General features: G+C 28.5%; 1 protein-coding gene and 1 non-coding gene across 3 annotated transcripts in view; both read right to left on the reverse strand.

The window, feature by feature from the left end:
- LOC142326979 (uncharacterized) overlaps positions 1-13,976 on the reverse strand; it is a 226,633-nt gene that overhangs the window by 41,925 nt on the left and 170,732 nt on the right. The gene's annotated exons all lie outside the window — the stretch shown is intronic.
- On the reverse strand, positions 11,367-11,437 carry TRNAG-GCC (transfer RNA glycine (anticodon GCC)). Its single transcript has one exon. It is a non-coding gene; the product is annotated as a tRNA-Gly (tRNA).

Below are 13,976 nucleotides of genomic sequence, written 5' to 3' on the forward strand. Positions count from 1 at the left end.
TTAAAAAAATTAACCAAGCAAGATACTACTTCCAAAGCAGAATGACATATTTGTTAAAAAATAATTCCGTTGAATTATATTTACACATGTAACTTGTAATAACAGTTATTAATTACAGACTCTAGGAGTGTACTTGAGAGCTTGAGCTGCAAACGTTCTGAATCCATCGTCCAGATTATTCATGATATCCTTTCAAGGATAAATAAGACTGTGGTACTAGTATGGGTCCCAAGCCATTGTGGTATCCCCGGGAACGAACGGGACGATGAGGCTGCCAAGAGAGCTGCAATAATGGCATCCAAGTACAATCGACATGTGTGAGAGACTTGCGGGACTTGCTCGAAATTGCGGGCTCAGTGGAATAGATTCTGGCTGCTGAGTCCTCCCACGGTATTACACAATATCCGGGAGAATGTGTTCAAGGAACCTTCATCCCCGAGCAACAGAAGAGACCAAGTCATCTTAACTCGGCTAAGGATTGGACACACTAGGCTTACTCACGCTCACCTACTTGGCTCTCCTCAGAAGATCTGTGAGGCTTGCAAGGTTAAATGGTCCGTGTACTGCCTGCTCGTTGATTGCCCAATATTTGGAACCATCCGACAAAACTTAGACCTGGGTTTGGATATGAAATTTCTATTAAACCAGAACGAAGGTATAAAACGTACGTTGTGGTTCCTCTCCTACAGTGGAATGAAAAATACGATTAGTGATTTTTGTTTGATTTATGTTTTTTATTTTGTATTTATTGTCCTGTTTCTTTATTGTTTATTTTTGTACTTTATGATTTTTGTTTTTTTATATAATACTACATGATAGTGTTACTGTAGTCGCTAATGACTATAATTGTTGATGCGACTATAAATAAAAGCTTTAAAAAATTTATATATATATATAAAAATAAAATAAAAACAGTTATTACGCAACTAAATAATCATTACATGATAAAATTACTTTTAAAGGATAGATGTACTCTATTCAGGAAGATAAAAATTATAAAAAATCGGCAATGGCGATATCCTAGTTGATAGTCAGCTAAACTACTACCAAAGCGAATAGAATATTTTTTAAAATATATTAAATGTTAGTTTTGGTGTACTGACAGAACACGTACATGAAAATAAACAAATAGTGAGACTTTTACGAAAGTAATGCAATAAGAAAATGTGATTACATTGCAAGAAATAGAATATGCCTTATAAAATGTAAAATAATGGTAAAGTATCTAGTATTAATGAAGTGTCTACAGAAATGCTTAAGGTTGCAGGAAGTAAAGGATACAGTGATTACAACAATCTTTAGAGCTGGGAGAAAAATAGATCGTATACTTATGTAATATAATCACAGTGTTTTTGGCACTACAGAGGGATCACTGTAATCCGACACTTTTTGATACTACTTGAAATAATAATGGTGAATAGTATAAGATTATAGGTGGAAAGTGGTTTTGGAAAAGAACATTGTGGTTTAAGAAAGGGAAAATAAACTTTTCATGTTTTATTCATATCAAGGCCCAGATATATTGATATAACCGGAAATTCCGAAAGGATGTCAGGCTATTTTTAGATACTGAAAAGACCTACGAAATCATACCAACAATAGCTATGTTGAGGTAATTGAAAAGAATAAAGGAAATCATTCTTATAACCAAAAAAAAAAATCTTTACACGTGTTAATAGTTACAAAAACTAATTTAATTCGTATTTTCTTGAAGAGCAACCTGATTTGACCCCTTAATTTGGATTTAGATAATAAATTAGTGGTTGAAATAAAATTGTAAACTTAATGTTAGGTCCTCACTTACCTTTACACTGTTTGATCAATCTGAGTTTGATCAATCTTAACTACTTAAACTAAGTAGTTAAGATTCTGTTTTTACTAACTTTCTTCTTCTGAGTGGGAGTTCTAATACGATACTGATCGATTTTAATTACAGTTATTTTATTTTTAATATTATCAAAGATTATACCGTTCTGTAACGTTTTGTTTAATTATTATTTCATCACAATCACATATTCTTTTATGAATATTCACTCGTAATAGTTTTTTTTTAATAATTCGTCAGTATTATGTAATGATAACTATTTAACAATTAAAAAGCCAATTTTAAATTTCTTTTTTTTGAACAGTTTTTTAGCGTTTTCTATTTTTTTAATTTAATAAAAAAGTTACAATAAGTAAATAGATATTTAAATTTAAAAAAATATATCCACAGTACATTAAATAGTATTTATATCTACAACATTGATCTTTTATTCCCCCCCTCCTATTCTTTTCCTTTAGCGTGACAACCGCACGCTCAATAGATAAAAGATTAGAATTTTATTGTATTTTTATTTAAATTTAAAGTGATAAAACGGTGTGTTTACCTTGAATATAATTTTATTTCGTTTTTTAACCTAAATAACGGCATCACAATGATTATTGTAACCAGAGGTATTACTATTTATAAAAAAAAATAAATAAATAAATAAAATGGGATATTTATTTATTAATAAGAGGATGTATAATTCATAAACAGCTACTCTTAACGGAAATAGAGACCTAAATATTTTTAAAAAATTATAATAATAAAATAATATATTTATAAATTTAAGTATGTTTAATTCAATAATTAGCAAAATCATATGGGATTATTACACCTTAGCATTTTTACTATATTACGCCAGAAGAATAATGCGTTGTATTTTATGTCCCTGTAATTCTAGAATGACTGCACCAATTAACACGAAGAACGAATCACATGAATATTCTACTTGTCTAACGAAATATAATTCACGAGGTTCTGTAAAAATATTATGCATTCAGAATCTGCAGTTACAAAACTTAAACAAGTAAAATATTTAAAAAACAAAAAGGAAAATAGTTCCAGAAATCCCTATTACTAAATCACCTCATGTCTTTACTAAATTAGGCAATACAGCGTGGAATATTATTATTTATTTTAAAATTTTTAATTGGCGTCATGTGCTATTTTCAACCTTAAGTCATTAAACAGATGTCAGTCGCGTGTACTGAAAAACTGCATAAACGTTTTTAACTTAAATAATCTTCAGAACGATTACACAGTAAGCAAATTAAATGTAAGATTAAGCAAAAAAATATGTTTTATTTTTCCACATGTTTATATTTATGAATGGGTAACCTTTAGTGAAAATATAGTTATGTATTCTTTAAAAAATCCCTTTCGGCACGCCGGAAGGCGGAAGTAGATTTTACCGGTGCTAAATTAAGGATAAAAAAGATTTCCACCTTAAATTTAAGAAAAACTTCAAATTTATTCAATACAACAATGTGATAAAATGTCACATTTTTAGCATACGACAAGCCCCGTCTTCTTACAATTCCATCAACATTTTGGTCATCCCTTGCCATAAGGTTGGTCATATCAAAAATTGCCAGACAAAGATTTTAGGAAATCTTTAGAAGACTAATGACCTCTTTAAACTGATTCGATACTTTGCCAATTAAGGGCGGTATGACTTTTTTCTCTTCGAAACCCCATTTTTTCAACCCCCTTTGTCAATGGTTGGCGATACCAAAATCTTTACTTAGATACGTTTTAGAGCCTTGTCCAAAGAATAATCGGAACTTTAAACGAATTCGATATTTTACTTAATAAGAAAATTACAGCCATATATTGTTTTTTCGAAAAAGTCCCCCCCATTTCCACCCCAATGGTCCGACTTTGCCTATTAACGAACTCGACCGAGATTTTTGGTCGTTATACTTTATGTATCAATTTGAGAGTGATTGGTGTAAAATTACGGCAAGTGTGTCCTCAAGAAAGTGAAATATAAATATAAATGCCTATATAAACTTTTGAACTGACGGTGGTTTTGGGGGTCTGGTAAAGGTGAAACGCGAAGATATGTCGACATTTTCCGGAAGTCGTATCATGGTACCTATTACAATAGATAGTTTTCATATGAAATCTACCTAAAAATCTGATGTGGACACTACATGACTTCAATGTACGCTTATTAAATTTTCACTTACACATTTTTTTAAAATGAAAAGTACATAAATTTTATTTCATTAATATCTTCTGATATTTTTTCAGTTTTTTATTTTTTATTATTATTATTGAATTATTATTTATCGTAATTTTTTTTTACAATCGGAAGTTAATAATTATTATTCATAAATCAATATATTTAAATTAAAAAAAAAAGATGAAATCTGATTCGAACTGATGTGCCTCCCCTTGATCCAAATATTTCATTAATTAAAGTTTTATTTGGCTATAACTCTGGAACCAATGAAAATAAGTACCACTTATGATATAGTTGAAAATCTCTCAATGAGGGCTTGTTACTGCAGTTAAAAGAAGTACAAAATTCTAATTTTTTGGATTTTGGACTTTTTTGGACACTTTTGGTTCAGTCGATTGCAATCAAAACGGGAGGTGCACAACTAGATGTTACAACAGTCATAAATCCTAAATTCAACATCCTACGGCTAATCGGTTTTAAGTTATGCTAAATAAATATCTACATACAGACGTCACGCCGAAACTTGTCAAAATGAATATTTCCGTTGAAATCTGAAAACCGAAATTTTTCGCGATCACAAAACTTTCTTTACTTCGTACAAATAAAAATAACAAGAAAAATCAATTTCTATCAGATAAATAAGAAAAATCGCTTTATTATATTTTTTTTTACAATTTTTACTATTAGTAAACTAGCGACTCATTTAAAAGATCATCCAAGTAATTTATTTATTTATTTTTTAGTTAAGAAATTTTCTTTTACAGAAACTCTGTTGATAAGTTTTTAATTTCTTTTTTTTTAATTCTTAAATCTGAATTTTCGTGCCTCTGTTTAAATATACAAATAAATATGAACTCCAATAATATTTATTAACGCCTTTTAAAATTTAATTGTAATTTATGTAGTTTTTTCACTTAATTTATAACGATTTTAAACGATTAAAAACGAGTACATTTTAAACGATTAACAAAAAAATCAAATTTTATTAATAAAAACCTTAACAAAAACATCTTATGAATTTCTAAAAATTAAAAACAGCTGTTTTTAATATAATAAATTTAGACCTTAAAAGTTTAAAATATTTTAAATTTACTTTAAAAAAATACTCACTGTGGTATATACTCTAATAATTTATTACACGGCTGCCCAAAAGGAGTGTAATGAATGTATTTAGAGTGTGCTTGTTCCATAGTAGCAACTTAACGGCTGAACCGATTTAGATGTTTGACCCCGTGTTGGAATCCTTATGTTACCGGGAGTCTCATCGTATACATATTTAAAAAAGCTTAAAAAACTTGAAATCAAAATATATTACTACAAACAATACTATATACAAAACTGCCATCAGTACGCTCTTTAATTATCCTACATCAAACAGCAATGTTTTGTCAGCAATTTGTTTTTTGGCAATCATGTTTTTTTTAATTTTTAATATTTATCTCTTGTTATCCTTGGATTAGCGATCCTACATACTCCTCATGATCTTTATAATGTATTATTTTAAACGGAGAAAAAATTAATTATTTATTTACTGAATCCATTAATTAAACAGATTTGCCCGTCGCAATATTGTCATTTTACATCCTTCAATTTTAGAATAACAGTCCCAGAAATTTTGCTGTTATTGCGGTATTTCAGAAATTTCAGGGTATAAAGAATCCGGTATATTGTATTACCAAGTATAATAAGTTGTTTTACTTTCATGGCGTCATAGCTCTAGAGTTATGCTGCACAAAGGAAGTATGCTAATCAATCAATAAATACGGTATGGGTTTTTTTTTTTAATTTTCAACGTTTCATAACCCAGGGACCTCAAAAAACGTACATATTTATAATGTTTATATGTACGTGTGTTGGCTTGTTTGAAACTTAATAAATTTTTTCCGGATAAACCAATTTTGATGAATTTTGGCACAGATATTCGTGTATATAGAGCAATTTATTGTCAAATGGCTGATGTCAATATCTCCAGGGGAGTAGATTGTTTTTTGGGGTCAATTTTCTGAAAATTTTGTAACTTTATAGCTCAATACACACGTAAATACTTCTTACAAAAAAAAATTTGCACCAAAATTTATTGCATATTTTTAACCGATTTTTTTTAATCTTCCTAAGCATAGTAGTAATGCAAATGATCCCAAAAATGTTCTTTGAGGGCAAATGGGGGATGGGAAGCCGATGAAAGTATAAAAGCATAGATTAAAAAAAATTTTTTTTTTTTACTTTTTCATATATTATTATTTTTCCACTATATAAGAAAAAATAAACAGTGACAGGAAAGTAAAACAACAGAAAATAACATGATTTTTTGAGGAGGGATTCATTACCTCAATTTCTCGAAAATAATGATTTTTCTCCAGATTTGGAGTATACTTATTGGATTCATATCCAATCATAAATCAAAGAAGGTTCATAACCTTTATTTTTAAAGTTCCTTCTTATAAAGAAATTTTAATAGAATTAAAATAGAAATTTTAATAGAACAAGTAAAACGCAAAAAAAAACAACTGGATTTCAGTAGAGGTCTCTTATAATCGATAAGTACCTTTTTGGGATTACCAAAATCTAGAAACTAAATCCTCATGCATTTGTTTCAATAGGATACGAATACTTTGATGCCTGTTTAATGAAAATTATTTTGAAGTTATTGGATCACATATCAATATATTATTCTAATATATTACTTTCTATCTGGCGTAGTCAAGTATACTTTGTTGATTTTAAGCCTAATAGTTTTTTTTATTCGTCTTCTTTGGATTTGAGATTTTAAGGCAAGAACAAAATTATTCCTAGCCAGATTTTAGGCTTACAAATTCAGAAAAAGATTATAAATTCTATTAAGCCAGCCAACTATGATTATTTTAAATTTATTTAAAAAAAATTGAATCATTAATATTAGAAATAAATTCTCAAGGACATCCAGAATAGTACTCGGTAATATTAATAATTATTTCAGGAAACTTGCAATAACAAAACAATCTTAAAGATTAAAACTGTCGTAAATTTTTTACTGCATCATCGTAAATAATCTGAAAAAAGTTAACAATCTACACTTTTCTTTTACTTATATACGGATTAAAGTCATGCGATTTAAAATATTATGAAGTAGCAGATGAGAATTTATGGTCATAACGGGATATATTTTAATTATGAAGACGACAGAAATTCGTTGTAATATATCACACAAGTTTTGGTATAAAATTAATAACTTCATGTTTTCCAGTAATTATATTAAAAACATATTTTTTTAGATAGATAAATTATTAAGAAAAAAAAGAGAAATGCTGTAGCACAATACAAAATTCTATTTTTTCTTTTTTTAACAATAAGGTATTGATTCAGCTAAAATATAAATGTTTCAATAAAATTAATGAACAACTAAAACTTGTTTCATCTTCATTAATCACGGATTAAGTTCTATTAAGCTTCTAATATTCTAAGATAAGCAACAATATCTTAGAATAATAATCAATTGTCTAAAAAAGTTTTATTTCACAACTCCGTATAATATATCGATTTTTTCCAACTTTACGCTCGTGTCATACAACAAAAAGAATGTTTCAAAATATTCCTCTTTAAATAACAAAAAATAAACCTTCTACCCTTTTTTACAAGTTCAAAAAACTTGATTTAAACGTTTTATTTCCCAACATGTTGCAACATTGATTACAATTTCCAATTAAAAACTGCAAAATTAATTGTTAAATCATTAATATATATATATATATAAAACTATAAATTTAGTAAAAATATATTTAAGCTTTTACTTTCCCGTTTAGGTAGCGCAATAGCAAAGCTATAGTTCTAGAAGAGAAAGTATTGTAATCGGTCCAATTCGGGCATACGCGGTTTTCACCGGATCTTGACGTTTTTATTTACGAAGTAAAGGAAATATTGTGATCGCGAAAAATTTCGGTTTTCTCATTTCAACGGAAAGCTAAAATACCCAGCCTTTTCCACTTCAACCACAATTGTGTCTTTGACTTTATATGCCATGAATTGAATAATTTCCTCACATTTAATCATTGGACAGATGTGAAGGTTTTCCTGACCCAGAATTTACATACGGATCGATATGATCCTTTAAAAATGGATCGAATTTTGCTACTACTTCTAAAATACCAAAGTAATCGCCGTTATTTGGAGTTTTAAATTTTTCGTTGGTTCCTGTAAATAGTAAACCTCACTCTACAAAATTGCAATTTAAACTAAACTCTCTCTATAACGTACCGCTAGTTATACTGCTGCTCTTTTCTAATTTTTTCCTCTAGCTTTGAAGTTAAAGTTTTCCCTTTTGCTCTTGTACATTAACGTAGAATTCCTACGATTTGCCGAATTTTCATGAATTTGAGTGATAACAGGGTTTTTCGAGTCATTAAAAAGCTAATGCTGTTGCAGAAGATACAATATTTGGAAAAGTTTACAAACAAAGCAAAAACGCGGCCTTTTGTAGGAGAATACACAAGCCATTCTAGGTTATATTTTTCTCCATTGGCTTTCGTTGAGTAAAAAATAGCTTTTGTACCAAATATGGACTGATTCGTATATACTCGCTTGGAATTTAAAAATGGTCCACAATGATGCTGAACTTAAGAGGGGCCCTTCTCTACTAAATATGATAATCATTTTGTTATAAATCCGCCCGCAAGCCAACATCTGTTATAGTAGATATATATTTGACATCACTCTTTGAATTTGCAATACCTTAAACTTCGTGTTTCTCTCTAGGTGTTAGTAGAAAATTCTGAATATCGATTTTATTTTCTTGTGGCTCGTATGTATATTCGTGTTCAGTAAGTGGCTCTTGAATTAGTTCAGTATTTTCACTTTGAGTTGGTGCAACGGCTGTTTCCTCACATACAGCTTGTTGAATCGCTTCAGTAAGATTTTCTTCCAATTGAATAGTACTAGTTGGCAGATGCATGTAAGCAGTAATCGGTGTTATTTTCTTTACCTCATACTCTTGAAGTCTCTATCTCTTCCGCTTGCAAGCGCCACTTTCAAATCTTTTACTCATTCATTGATTAGAATCTAAAATTAAATATTTGAATTATTATTTCTAAATAAAAGTTTGGAAAATAAAAAAATAATAATTTGAAATAAAAAAGTTTGGAAAAAGTACATATTGTTTATATTTGCTTTTTTATAACTTTTTTATGCTTTCTAATTTTTCATTTTTTTCGAATATCATACTGTACTAGTAAAACCAATATTTTTCAAGAACTTGTAATTATATTTGAATGTATTGATGAGCTAAATAAAGCATAATATTCCGTAAGAAATTGCATCGGTAACAAAATATACCGTGATGTAGACTCTTGGTTATTTCAGGACTCGCTTAATTCTGCTATAAACGTAACAGTTAACATTTGGACGAAATGGTTTTTTAATATTATTATCGAAAGAACTATTTTACATTTCAATATAAAGTAAATATTATTTTCGGTGTAATAACCAGCTTTTTAATTATTATTTCATGTGCGATCGGTATAATTCATTCAGCATTTTTTTAGTCATTCTATATATGTATCAGTTTATTTTATCAGTTTACTTTATATGGAAGTGAAACTTGGACAATCGGAGTATCTGAGAAGAAAAGATTAGAAGCTTTTGAAATGTGGTGCTATAGGAGAATGTTAAAAATCAGATGGGTGGATAAAGTGACAAATGAAGAGGTATTGCGGCAAATAGATGAAGAAAGAAGCATTTGGAAAAATATAGTTAAAAGAAGAGACAGACTTATAGGCCACATACTAAGGCATCCTTGAATAGTCGCTTTAATATTGGAAGAACAGGTAGAAGGAAAAAATTGTGTAGGCAGGCCACGTTTGGAATATGTAAAACAAATTGTTAGGGATGTAGGATGTAGAAGGTATACTGAAATGAAACGACTAGCACTATATAGGGAATCTTGGAGAGCTGCATCAAACCAGTCAAATGACTGAAGACAAAAAAAAAATCAGTTTATTATAAAAATCAGCGTCCGAAAATATTAGAAAACTTAACAAACGAATTAATTGTTTGTATTAGAAAATAATACACAAACATTAAAACTGCTTAGTACTATAAATACTAATAAATACTACTTTTTCAAATATACTTCGATAAACAATTCATTTTAGAATAATAAATTGAAGTAAAACAAGAATTCATTTCCGTGAATAGCGCGTCTCTTATAATAGTCATTGTTTAAAATAAATGTCACTTCCATAATTTCTGAATTTCAAATACTAATCGATTTAAGAACCATTTCCGAAATATGTTTAATTCAAGAATGAAATTAAATTTTCATTTTTCAATCGGTTTTATCAAACTATTATTTTTTCAGTAAAAATAGCAATTACGATAATCAATTATGCATATGTAATTCTGAAAATATGGAACAAAGCACGTTATATATATATATATATATATATATATATATATATATATATTAGTCTATGAACACAGTTCATAAATAACACATAAGTATTGAAACTACTGAATTCGACATCTTAAAAGCCGAAAACAAAATGATCCTGAATGCATTCCTGAAAAATAAAAATCTTTTCTATTAACACGTTTTTCGTATTAGTAATGATTTATTAGAAAGGTTCAGCTTTTTTTCAGGTTTCGGAGGGCAGTTTATGACATTGCTTGGTTATATGTAAATAAACAGCTTTTGTCGGCATCGACTTGTACCTACTTTTTCCAAGAAATGTATAAAGTGTGCTACTAAAATAAAATGCAATAAATCAATTAAAGTGTTCGAATGTTCAATATATATATATATATATATATATATATATATATATATATATATATATATATATATATATCTGAGTATATATATATATATTTCTGAGCGTAAAATTTAATTATTATTTTCATAAAACTCGAATGTAGGACTCTCTTGATCTTGAGGCCCTAGGATGGAGCCTAATTAGCCTTTAGGAAAGTTCTGGCCCTGAGTAGAGTGTTTGGAATGCACTTCTGTATGAATCAGAAACAGGCCTTAAGAAAAATAAAGGTTAAAGACGTTTGATGTGTGGGCTTAAAGAGATTAAAGAAAATTAAATAGAGAAAGAGAAAAATGAAAAAGTTTAAAAAAATGAAAAATGACGAGTTTGATTAAGGATTTATCAGAACAAGCCAGTGTAAGGAAGTTAACCGACTGGATCATATAATGAAAAAGGACCGGTAGAAGGTACAGAAAAGAGAAGCTAGAAAATAGGTAAAATTATCAATGACGTTAAAAGTAAATATACAAATTTGTTTTATTACCGATTAAGTTAAAGAATACTTATGAGTTAATGAGAAAAAAAATATTTTGAAAATAACAATGAGAATTAACCAATAATACATTTTTTTAAATTTATACGAAAAAAAAACTGCATCGACCGGGAATCGAACCCGGGCCGCCCGCGTGGCAGGCGAGCATTCTACCACTGAACCATCGATGCGACACACCAAGCCCTGGAAAATTGTTTATATAAATATACAACCGTTTACTTCGTAGGTTAGTGAAAATGTTTACATTTTATATTACATGTGTTGCAAGTACGAGGTTTATAATTATTATTTTTTTTTTTATTATTAAATCGTAATGGATTTTATTTTGACTCTATAAATATTAGTTTGTAGCCGGCCTATTTGTTTACCATTCCTAAACGGTTTATCTTGTTTTAATGAAAACTCGCAGGTTGATTAGTTCTTTACCGTGATTGAAATTTTGGGTAAATAAATAAGTCTTTATTCTGATCGGTACATAAAATTACATTATACAAAAAATGTCAATACAAGAAAATTTATTAAAAAAAATAGTTCCGTGTAAAGTCCATATTTATTATTTAAATATAAACACGTAAAATGTTTCGGTAAATACACTAAATTTTGCTACAAAGTAAATCACAATTCAGATGCCGATTTCCTAAGTAATTTTTTTCATTTAGAAAATCAATCTTCTAAATGTATGTACCTTAAATGAAGGATATGAAAGAGAAATTGATAGGGAAACAATAGCACTGTAATCTTTGTAATGTTTTTAATACTTCTAAGAATGACACTTTATTCATGAAAATCCAAAATGTTTGAAATTATTTATAATAATAATAATATTATTATAAAAAAATCGTTAAATTACAAAATGGCGGCCATGTTTATTTTTCAATCGGTTATATCTCCATAAATATTAGTTTTATCAAAATTTATGCTATTACTAAAATATTAAGCCATTTATTTTGAACAAAATGACATTTTATTTTTGAAAATCAGTTGACAAATAGCCGAGTTATGGCAGAAAATTAATGTTGTATTTATGTTTCTGTTTTCATGTCCTCCACTTTATGTTCAATTAAATGAAATATCAATTGCTTTGTTTTTATAGTTAATTCTAGTATTGTAAATTAGTATCAAATTAAGTAATAATTTCTTCAATGAATCCCATCAATTTTCTTCTGTAACTCTACTATTTGTTAACCGATTTAAAAAAATAAAATGTTATTTTGATCAAAATAAAAGGCTTAATATTTTAGCCAATAAATTTTTATAAAACTAATATTTATGGAGATATAAAGGACTGAAAAATAAAGATGGGCGCCGTTTTGTAATTTGCAAAGATATAAGTCCTGATTTTTTGCTAATTTTAAAACTTTATTACCAAGACTCTTATCAAATAATAATGTGATTTGTTTATCCGAACTTGAGATATAAATTATTATATAAAAATAACTAAATGGCGGACAAGGACAGAATGAAAGAAAAATTTCCATTTTTCCTAAGGATATTTTTTGTTTAGTTTGCAAATAGAATCCGAAAAAGTATATATATATGTTTATATATAATTTTTTTCTTTTTTTTTTGTAGGCCTAAATATGCTTTTATTTCTCATTATTAATGAAAGGATTTTAAGCGATTTATTTTAATTACGTCTTCGAATTAATCCTTAAGTTTATTAAAGCTTTAAAATTTAATTAAATTTATATACATATATAATTTTTTTTCACCACACTGATTGAATTTTAATTGTTTTTACTGTTAAAATTGGCTCTTTGACCAAGGTTTATTCAAAAACTTTGGGGAAAATTTATTGAATATCCTCTATTGACATACTCAGGTGAATTTGGATACACAGTTAATTTTTTTCTCGGTGAATTTATTCAGCACATAAGCTTAAAGCTTGTGAATGGGGTTATGAAAATGAGAAAATTTTGTAGCCTATGTAAAATGCCATGTTGGATCTGGGTTCAAATCCTCCAGATGAAAAGACGAGTTGCTATCACTTCGCCATAGAGATCTGAAATTTATTATTAATACAATAACCTCCCCCTATACTTTTTGGTAAATTTATCCGACATACCGAATAATAATTATGATAAACATATTATAGATAAAAATAAACAAGCAAGAAACAAGTGAGGAAAGTTAGAAAAAAAATAGACCCCCTGAAGAAACATAACTGAAAGGGGTGGCCGGAAATGACTAACAAAAAAAATTTAAATAACAATCTAAAAATCTAATACAGCTATTTCTGGTCTATAATTTTTACGCTTAGTAACTCTTAGGTACGGAATGAGTTCAAAACCCTCTCCATATTTAAAATATTTCTTCGTTATAATTTATTTATTCTTTCTTGATAGATCATTTCTTCTATTACATAGCATCAAAAATGGTATCTAGAATAAAAATACCACCTACACCCTCTAAAAAATAAGATGAAAAAAAGGAAAAAATCCCCCTGGAACATCACTTTTTATATAATACACTAAGGAAAGACGACGGTTTTACACTATTTATAAGAACACAAGACCCCCTAAATATAGTATTGCCTGTTAGGGAATTACCCGCCAGATGTGTATCAAACCGATTTAAGACGAAAAAGAAAGTAAAAATGTACATAAAAAGTTAGTTAAAACTCAAATTTGTTTCACTGGCTCATTGATGCGTCCAATCACCACCGATGCGCCACCGTCGGGTCGCTGTGATACAATCAGAATCGGTACC

Source organism: Lycorma delicatula, chromosome 6, assembly GCF_047948215.1.
Source record: "Lycorma delicatula isolate Av1 chromosome 6, ASM4794821v1, whole genome shotgun sequence".
NCBI classification, from domain to species: Eukaryota; Metazoa; Arthropoda; class Insecta; order Hemiptera; family Fulgoridae; genus Lycorma; species Lycorma delicatula.